This window comes from Oryctolagus cuniculus, chromosome X (genome assembly GCF_051225735.1).
Source record: "Oryctolagus cuniculus isolate XC-2025 breed Fujian yellow rabbit chromosome X, ASM5122573v1, whole genome shotgun sequence".
Classification (NCBI taxonomy): Eukaryota; Metazoa; Chordata; class Mammalia; order Lagomorpha; family Leporidae; genus Oryctolagus; species Oryctolagus cuniculus.
This window is the reverse complement of record NC_142888.1, coordinates 68,721,888-68,731,684: the sequence shown is the minus strand read 5'-3', so window position 1 is coordinate 68,731,684 and position 9,797 is coordinate 68,721,888. Positions and strand designations below refer to the sequence as shown.

Here is a 9,797-nt window from a genome sequence, read left to right as displayed (position 1 = left end):
GGGAGAGATATCTTCTTTCTCTCTTCTTTTCTGTTTTAAAATATTTGTTTATTTGAAAGGTAGAGTTACAGAGAGGCAGAGAGAGAGAGAGAGAGAGAGAGAGAGAGAGAGAGAGAGGTCTTCCATCCACTGGTTCACTTCTCAGATGACTGCAACATCTGGTGCTATGTCAGGCTAAAGCCAGGGCCAGGAGCCAGAAACTCCATTTGGGTCTCCCATGTGGGTGTCGGGGACCCAAGCATTCAGGCCATCTTCTGCTACTTTTCCAAGTGCATTAGCAGGGACCTGGTGCTCATATTGGAATGCTGGTGTTGCAGGCAGTGACTTAACCTGCTGTGCCACAATGCTGGCCCCTCTCTTTTTCTTTTTATAAAACCACTTATCTCTTGAGGGACCTGTTGTAATGACCTCATCTTACTTTAATTATTCCCTAAAGACCTCATCTTCAAATATCAGGTTGGGAGTTTGGGGATTCAACATATAAGTTTGGGGAGAACAGAATTCAATCTATAATATTCTGCCCCTGGCCACCCAAATCCAAGTTCTGATATACAAAAAAGGTACTTTATTTCTACTCCCAAAACCCTAGAATTCTTAACTCATTCCAGCATCAATTCTGGAATGTGAAGTCCAAAGTATCATCTAAATATCATCTATATCAGATATAGGTGAAACTTGAGGTATGATTCATTCTGAGGCAAAAATTCTTCTCTATGAACCTGAAAGATCAGACGATTTATGTGCCTCCAAAATAAAATGTTGCGACAGGCATAGATAGACATTCACATTCCAAATGGAGAAAAAAATAAGAAAGAAGGAAAGAGTAATATGTCCCAATCAAGTTCACAACTTAATGATACAAATTCTGCTAGATCTTAAGGCTAAAGTAATTCTTCTTGGTTCAAGTTTCTGTCTTCCGAGTCATTAGGCCTGAAATCCTCCCTCTGAGGCTTTTCTGGTTGGTGGTCATCCCTCAAAGCTCTTGGCAGGCCTGCCACCAAGGTTTTTCTGAGATGTGGCCTTGATGATCTATGCATCCCCTTAGAGTCCTTCCTATATCCTGCAAAATAGCATTCATTTGCATTCAAATCATTCTGTAGTCCCAATTGATACTGAAGCATCTAAGAAATCTGGGATAAATTATTTCATTTAATCTCATTTTTTTTCGTAAACCCAGAATGTACTCTAGATATTTTTATCAAATGACTCTTCAGCCACATTCTTAATATTCTCTTCTGAAAAGCTTTCTCATTTTTTGCAACTTGAATAGGATGAAAATATTAAAAATCTTCAATTTTTCCCTCCTTTTTGCTTAACAATGCCTCCTTCAACTCACCTTTCTCCTGTCACATTTTATGGAGAGAATTAATAGAACTAAACTGTTCCATTAATCCTTTGCTTAGAAATACGCAGTTTTGGAGAAAGACTAGAAATAGCTTAAAAGAAGCCTTATCCTCTATACAGAAGAACCAAAATCAATCAATCAATCAATCAATCAATAGCTGCATTTCAAGAGGAGTGTCACTGGACCTAGCAAGGGAGAGACAGGAATCCTATAAGATGAAGAGATCTGAAATAGCATTACAGAGAGTTAAATTTGATGACCCTAAATGACAGGGTTCAATACATACCATAATTCCTATTAAGGGAGTTACTTGGAGTCTGCAGCATTGGTTTACTTTAGAGAAATTTCTTCCATTGTCTCCCCTCAACACCTGGAACACAGGTTGCTCAGCATGGTGACACTTCTGGGTAATGCTATGGGGCAAGTTGCTCTCAACCAGGGGTATGTGTTATATGCAAAATATTCCCCCTAGAGCCACTGCTGCCCCAGGACTTGTGTTCCATATAAAATGCTTCCTGTAACCAAGGCCAGTTTAGAGTTCCCAGCACTCATTGGGCCCAAGGTCATTTGTTTCATGCTAAACACTCCCTATAGCTGCTGCTGTCCTAGAGTTGTCATTCTATGCTGTATGCCATCCTCATCACAACCACCAATCCACCATAGTGCATACATCTAGAAGCACAACTAACAGAAACATTTAATTTTCTTTCATGTTATTATAAGTAAGGTCTTCCATTATATCTTCTGATTTTTGTTATATAATTGCAGCATGAAAAAAACACGTGCATTTCTCTCTCTCTCTCTCTCTCTCTCTCTCACTCTCTCTCTTTTTACAGGCAGAGTGGACAGTGAGAGAGAGAGAGAAAAAGGTCTTCCTTTGCCGTTGGTTCACCCTCCAATGGCCGCCGTGGCTGGCGTGCTGCGGCTGGCACACTGCGCTGATCCCAAGGCAGGAGCCAGTCAGGTGCTTCTCCTGGTCTCCCATGGGGTGCAGGGCCCAAGGACTTGGGCCATCGTACACTGCACTCCTGGGCCACAGCAGAGAGCTGGCCTGGAAGAGGGGCAACCGGGAAAGAATCCAGTGCCCTGACCGGGACTAGAACCCGGTGTGCCAGCGCTGCAAGGCAGAGGATTAGCCTAGTGAGCCGCGGCGCCGGCCATTTCTCTTTTTTGTACCAAAACAAACTTTTAATTCCATTCCCATGAGCTTTTCAAAATACCATACTATATATGAAACACATTGATGTTTCTGTTAATTTTATAACCTGCTAATTAAGTTGACTCATATTTTCTAGTTTTCTTACATTGGTTCATTGGGTTTTCCAGATATACAAGCACATATTCTACAAATATAGATAGTTTTACTTTTTTTCTTCCCAATTATTATGTATATAAGGCATTTAAAAATGTATCATGGTAACAAAATACCCACTGGTTTATATTTGTTATTTTTAGTGTTTTTAGCATGATTGGGTATTAGGTCTTATGAAAAGCCTTTTTGAATATATGGACATTTTCTGATTTATCTATATAGCTCTATGAATAGTATAAATAATTAGTTGATAGATCCTCTAATATTGAACTGTTCTTGTTTTCTTAGAATGAACTCTATTTGATTGTGATATGTCTTTTTTTCACTGGGCTGTAGAGTTTCATTTGTTAATACTTTGTTTAAGATTTCCATATCAACATTCAGGAATGAGACTGGTCAATCGTTTCCTTTTTGGGTTACAACTTTGTGAGGTTTAATCATAAGTTTCTTACTTTGTAAAATACATTTAACACTTTTCTTTTTGTGCTCTGAAAGTTTAATTTACAATTGCATTGATCTTATTTTATAAACCTTACTGAAATTCCTAGAGCTCCCCTTCCTTGTAAAACAACTGGGATGTTTTGTTTTCTGTTTATTTTCTTCTTTTTGACAGATTTATTTATTTATTTATTTGAAAGGCAGAGTTGCAGAAACGGGGGAGGGAGAGGCATACACAGAAAGAGAGAGAGAGAGAGAGAGAGAAATCTGTGTGCTGGTTCACTCCCAAATACCTGCAACTACTGAGGCTGGGCCAGTCCAAAGCCAGGCACCAGGGACTCCATCTAGGTCTCCCATGTGGGTGGCAGACCATCAAGCACTACATTCTCAGGCACATTAGCAAGAAGCTGGATCAGAAGCGGAGCAGCTAGAATTTGGACCAACTCTCTGCTATGTGATGCAGGTGTCATAGGCTGCTGTGCCACACATTGTCCCTTTTTTTCTTTTTTCCCTAAAGGACAGACTTTTATGCCTACTTTCAGTAGTCTATAGTAAATAGTCCATGTAGACTTTCTCCACTATAGTAAATTTGGTTAAATTGTAGCTTTTCCTAATAATTTTATCCCAATTGTCAGAATTATATATATTGAGTTATACAAAGGAGGCCTGTGATTTTACAGCATTTTGCATTTACAGCAAAATGGATGGAACTGTAGATCATTATGCTAAATGAAATAAGCCATACCTAGAAGGCTATATACATATCATATGTTTTCTCTCATTGTGGAAGTTAAAATGTATAGAGCTAAAAATTGTGTGGATGCTGCATCATTTGGCATATAGTTATAAATATTGCTTCAATGAGTCATACCCTTTACATAATTATATACTCTTCTTTCTCCACATTAGGATCATTGTCATGACCCTCATTTTGATAAATTAACATCTTTGATTTCAAGAAAAAAATTTTTAAAATTAATCTATTTTAGTAGTTATTTCCCTTTTGTCATTTTTAACTTGGTGTATTTTAGCTGCTTCTTTTAATTTTTAAAAATATTTTTAAAGATTGACTTAACCATTTGAAAGTCAGAGTTACAGAGAAAGAGGAAGAGCTACAGAGAGAGGGAGAGAGAGATCTTCCATCTACTAGCTTACTCCCCAGATGGCCACAACAGCCAGGGCTGGGCCTGGCCGAAGCCAGTAGCCAGGAGTTTCATCCAGGTCTCCCAAGTGGGTGTCAGGGGCCCAGGCACTTGGGCCATTTTCCACTGCTTTTCACAGGCCATTAGCAGGGAGTTGGGTTAGAAGTGGAACAACCGGGACACAAACTGGGGCCCATATGAGATGCTGGTTTCACAGGTGGAGGCTTTACCCAATATACCACAATGCGGGCCTCTTCCTTGAATTTTTGATTAGGGTAACTGTGCCTTTTACAAACGTATTTTGTTCATTATTTTTAAGAATTACATTTCGGATTTATTAGTTCTACTAGTTTATATGCTAACTCATCAATTTCTCCTTTTGCATTTGTTATATTTTCCTTCTTTTTTTTAGCTTTCTTTGTTATTTTTCTAGCTTTGCAAAATTTCTTTTTAAGTTTTTTTCTTTATTTGAAAGGCAACATTACAGAGAGAGAGAAAGGGAGAGATAGAGAGATCTTCCATCTGCAAGTTCACTCCCCAAATGGCTGCAATGGCTGGAGTTGGGCCAGGCTGAAGCCAAGAGTCAGGAGCTTTTTCTGGGTCTCCCACACGGATGGCAGGGGCCCAAGGACTTGGGCCATCTTCTACTGCTTTCCCAGGTGCATTAACATTTTAGGAGCTCTATTCATTTAAAATTTTGTTGTGTTATAATCGAAGAATGCATTGTATTTTTAAAATATTTATTTATTTATTTGAAAGTCAGAATTACAGAGAGAGAAAGAGAGGGAGGGAGAGATAGAGATAGAGATAGAGATAGAGATAGAGATAGAGATAGAGATAGAGATAGAGATAGAGATAGAGAGAGAAATCCTCTGTATGCAGGTTTAAGCCCCAAATGGCCGCAACAGCCAGAGTTGGGTCAAGCTGAAGCCAGGAGTCAGGAGGTTCATCTGGGTCTCCCTTGTGGGTGCAGGGACACAAGCACTTGAGCCATCTTCTGCTGCTTTCCCAGGAGCACCAGCAGGGAGCTGGATGGGAAGTGAAGCAGCAGGGAGCCATCCCATATGGGATACCAACACTGCAGACAGAGGCCTAACCAGCTGTGCCACAGCACTGGCTCCCATTGTATTATTTTTATTCTTTGAAAGTTATTGAGATTTTCTTTGTAGGATAAAATAGGGATAGTTTTGTTACTGTTTCACAGACATGAGAAAAAATGTACTTTCTATGAATGGAGTTAATAGTTAAATATGTATTAAATCTATTGTACCGATTATGCTGTTTAGTTCACTTATATTGTTACTGTTTTTTCTCCACTTGATATGTAATGAACAGAACAAGGTGTCTTAAAGTCTCTCTGCATGTCCTACCTTTGAGATATATATCTATCACTATATATAAATATTTATATATTATATATATTTTATAGATATTGTACACACTATATATATTTATGTTTTTTACACCTAAAGGTTATTGCTATTTCAGTTTTTCCTATATGAATACAGATGTGGTCTCAATTGGATCTAAATGTGTCTTTTCAATTTTAGGTTAGTTCACTGTTCCAACTGCATATGATTGTCTCTTTTTTAAAAAAAATATTTATTTGAAAGGCAGAGTTACAAAGAGGTTGAGGCAGGCATAGAGACAGAGAGGTCTTCCATCCACTGGTTCAGTTCCCAAATGGCCCAAACAGCTGGAACTGCGCCTATCAGAAGCCACCGTCTGCTGCTTTTCCAGTCCATCGCAACAAGCTGGATTGGCCTGGACTCGAACCGGTGCCCATATGGGATGCTGGCACTGCAGGCAGCAGTTTAACCCGCTAAGCCGCAGCGCCGACCCTGGTCCCTTTTCTGGTTGTTTTGTGTGTGTGTGTGTGTGTGTGTGTGTGTGGTGTGTTCTCCTCTTTTCCCATAAGAAATAGGTCCGTTAGTCCAGTGGTTCTTGCTTTAGCCGGTTGAGGGAAGGCACGTGGAGGGTCCGCCTCAGTTTCTGCTGGAGGACACTGCTATACTGGGAAGGGTCCACTCCGCTCCCGCAGGAGCCCACGATTTCAAATCCTCTTTGTTGCAACCTCTTGCGGGCCTGGACAGAGTTGAGGTGACAGAAGCCGTTCAGTGGAAACCTGATGACGTGCGTGGAGTTGTGATTCCCAGCCTGCGTTGACCGAGTTGCACATCATGTCGCTGACCTCTGGAAACACCTCTTCTATCAAAGACTTGCCCCCGCTGAGCGTAATCCTTTCTCTGAGGTCAGGGGCCACAGGCACCACAGGGCCGTGAAAAACGACCATTTTCTCTGTCGTGCTTCCGTCTTTCCATCTCCAGAAACATGGGCTGCAGCTGAAAATACTTTGCCTCTGCATATAACAAAGTGCAGTCTTTGAGAGCATGTGGAACGAGGAGTTTTGACGCTCGTAGAAAATTCAAGGCATATCTAAACATCTGTCCATCTCTGTCGATGAAATAGTGCTGTTTGAGACTGTCTAAGACAATGGGCTCTGTACCACCGAAAAGTCTTCCGATTCTTGATTCGGTGTGTTTGCTGAGGGTGGCCGCCCACATCAATGTGGACAACTTGTGAGCTGTGCTAGACTAAGAATGCCTTGATTGTTCAGTGGATTTGCAGGGGATCTAGTGATCAGAGGTCTTGACATATCCGGAGGACCTGCCTCTGGCGGCGTGGAGCGGCGGGGTGAGGCGCAGAGCGGCGGGGCGCTCTCCCCTGGGAAGAGCGAGGGAGAGCCGGCGGGAGGCCGGGGCGCTCTGGCTTCTTCAAGTAATGAGTAATGCCAGAGGCGCGGCGCCTCTCCGTCTCCCCATTATTGCCCATGGAAGCCGGGGTGCCCAGAAAGAAGCCCGTGTGTGGAATACGAATTTTTTTTTTTAGTAGTGAATGTATTTTAATTGTAGTGGTAGTTAACACGATTGATTCTCCGCATTTGTTAAAACTCATGGAACTCCACACCGAAAGAAATAATTTTTCTTTATGTAAATTTTATTAAAAAATCCTGTAGTGAGCATTTATTTGTTTTAACAGTTAATGAACCCAGTGCTTCTCATACTCCAAGTTTTTTCTCATCTTCTGTGGGTAGTGTTTCCAATATTGGGTTCAATTATTAAAAGCCTTTGCTATAACTGTTGAAATCTCTACTTAGTATATACTAAGTTGATCTTCTGTATATAAAGATAATTGAAAATGAATCTTGATGTGAATGGGATGGGAGAGGGAGTGGAATATGGGATGGTTGCGGGTGGGAGGGACGTTATGGAGGGAAAAAGCCACTGTAATCCAAAAGCTGTACTTTGGAAATTTATATTTATTAAATAAAAGTTTAAAAAAAGCCTTTGCTATGCCATCTTTATTCTGTATGACACACAAGTAACTTTGGGATAGTTCTGGGCTTTTTACAGATTCATACACAGTATTAGAGGATCCTCCCTTAAACTCTTAATGAAATTCCACTCCTCCCACTGTCTAAAGTCTTCAAGGGACTCTTTTTTTTTTCTTTTTATGGTGCATTGACCAAAAAGACTGTTTCTCTCAGTTTTAGCTCCTTGAGATGCTACTGAGTTATTTTGAAAACGATGTTCCCTCTATGAGTAAAAGTGACAAGAGAAAAGCAGATGACACACTGTATGGATTATTTCTCCATCTCGAGATCCCTCAACCTGCCTGCTTTTCTTTACTTTCCAGAGTGCATATGAACTTGTTTTAAATTTTACTTATACTCTGCAGAAGAAATAGGATATATCAGGCTTATGTTTGAAAATTCTGACAATTTTACTTATTTGCATATATGTATATAAATATATAATTTAGTATTTTTTCTTCTGTGTCTGAAGAATTTTTTCTTTACATCCAAGTAAGTTTACCAAAATATGTGCTAGTGCTTTCATTCTGTGACTTTTCTTCAGGGCGTGGTGTGTTACCTGTTTTGTTTTGATTTTTCAAAAATGGTGTTTTGGAATTATTGATTTTATCATTTGTACTTGTCCTTAGCTTTGGGAACTCCTCTTACGTGTACATAGGATCTTACTTGCTTTTCTCTTACATATGTCACTTTCTCTTCCACATATTTTATCATTTTTTAAATTCAGAGGTTGTTTATTGAGTTTGACTTTTTCTTTAAAAATCAGAGTCTCTCTAGTGCTTATAGATTTAACATTTTATACTTTTGTTCTAACATTGAAAACTGCCTTTTGGAGCCTGTAAGGATTTGAAACACTGTGTGAACATTACATTGGTCGTAAAATATTGAGTAATATATATGGCAGTGATGTTTTAAGAATTCTGTTATTTGACATGGGTCACTAATGCACTTACTAAATTTTTCTAAGAAAAAGCTACACTGTGTGTCCAGATCACTTAAATGCTTAGCAAAGCATGATGACATTTATTTTAACACCTTCCTGAATTAATCCTTAATTCAAGACTCTTATTTCTGCTTCAGGAAATATTTGAAAAAATAACAAAGATTTCTTTTTCTTCATCTGTTTCCAGTATCACTATTATGATTCTTCTGATTTTGAATTGATTTCTCAAATAATTTTTTGTTAATTTGTAATTCTTTCCTGAGTTCTATTATGTCATTTTCTTTTGATTTTTAGTATTTAAAAAAAAGATTTATTTATTTGAAAGGCAGAGTTATATAGAGAAACAGAGACAAAGAAGAGAGAGCTCTTCAATTTGCTGAATCGCTCCTCAAATGGCCACAACAGCTGTGGATTGGCCAGGCTGAAGCCAGGAGGAGCCAGGAACTTCCTGCGGTCTCCCATGGGGGTGCAGGGGCCCAAATACTTAGGTCATCTGCTGCCTTCATAGGCACGCTGGCAGGGCACTGGATAAAAACCGGGGTAGCCTGTCTTGAACAAGCGTCCCTATGGGATGCCGGCATTACAGGTGGTAGCTTACCTCGCTGCACCACAATGCTGGCCTATTTTATGTCATTTTCTAAGCAGAGTTGCATTTATGTCATCTTATATTTTCTTCTGTTTTATTAAACATTTTATTTTAGCTCATTTGGAAAATTAGGTTATTATTTTTAACACTTTTGAAAGTATGTCTTTCTGGCATACTTCTTTTGAGTATATTCATATTCTGTTCTGTGTATTCATTCATTCTGTCCCTCTCCTTCTTAGGATTTCTACATGAATTCAACTACAATATTTTCACTTTATTCACGTTAATATAGCATTACTTTTATGAGATTTTCAAACAGAGACTGGGTCAGGAGAACTTTTCCAACTAGAGCTCTAGAAGCTCTAGAGTCCTTCTGATGCTTTCACAATATAATAACTATAAATGTAGTTTTTTTCTCTGACATCTCTTGCTTTTTTTTTTTTTTTTAGTGTCTCCATCAGGGTTCATTTTGAACTCGCAGACCCTTGACTCCAGCTCACTTTACTTGTGGTCCCAGGTCAGGTCTCCCAAAGGGTTTCTCAAAGTCACAAACCTGCAGTCTTCTAGGGAGATTTTGTAGTCACCCCAACTGTTGACTTCAGTTGCTGCCTTCTGTCACCGGAGCTTCAGTCTCTGTCCACTGGCCTTAACCAGGACT

The 9,797-nt window shown here is 39.5% G+C and overlaps 1 pseudogene; it reads right to left on the bottom strand.

Moving 5' to 3' along the window:
* Window positions 1-6,166: 6,166 nt before the first annotated feature.
* LOC100346233 (BTB/POZ domain-containing protein KCTD1 pseudogene) lies at window positions 6,167-6,893 on the bottom strand (annotated as a pseudogene).
* Window positions 6,894-9,797: the final 2,904 nt, after the last annotated feature.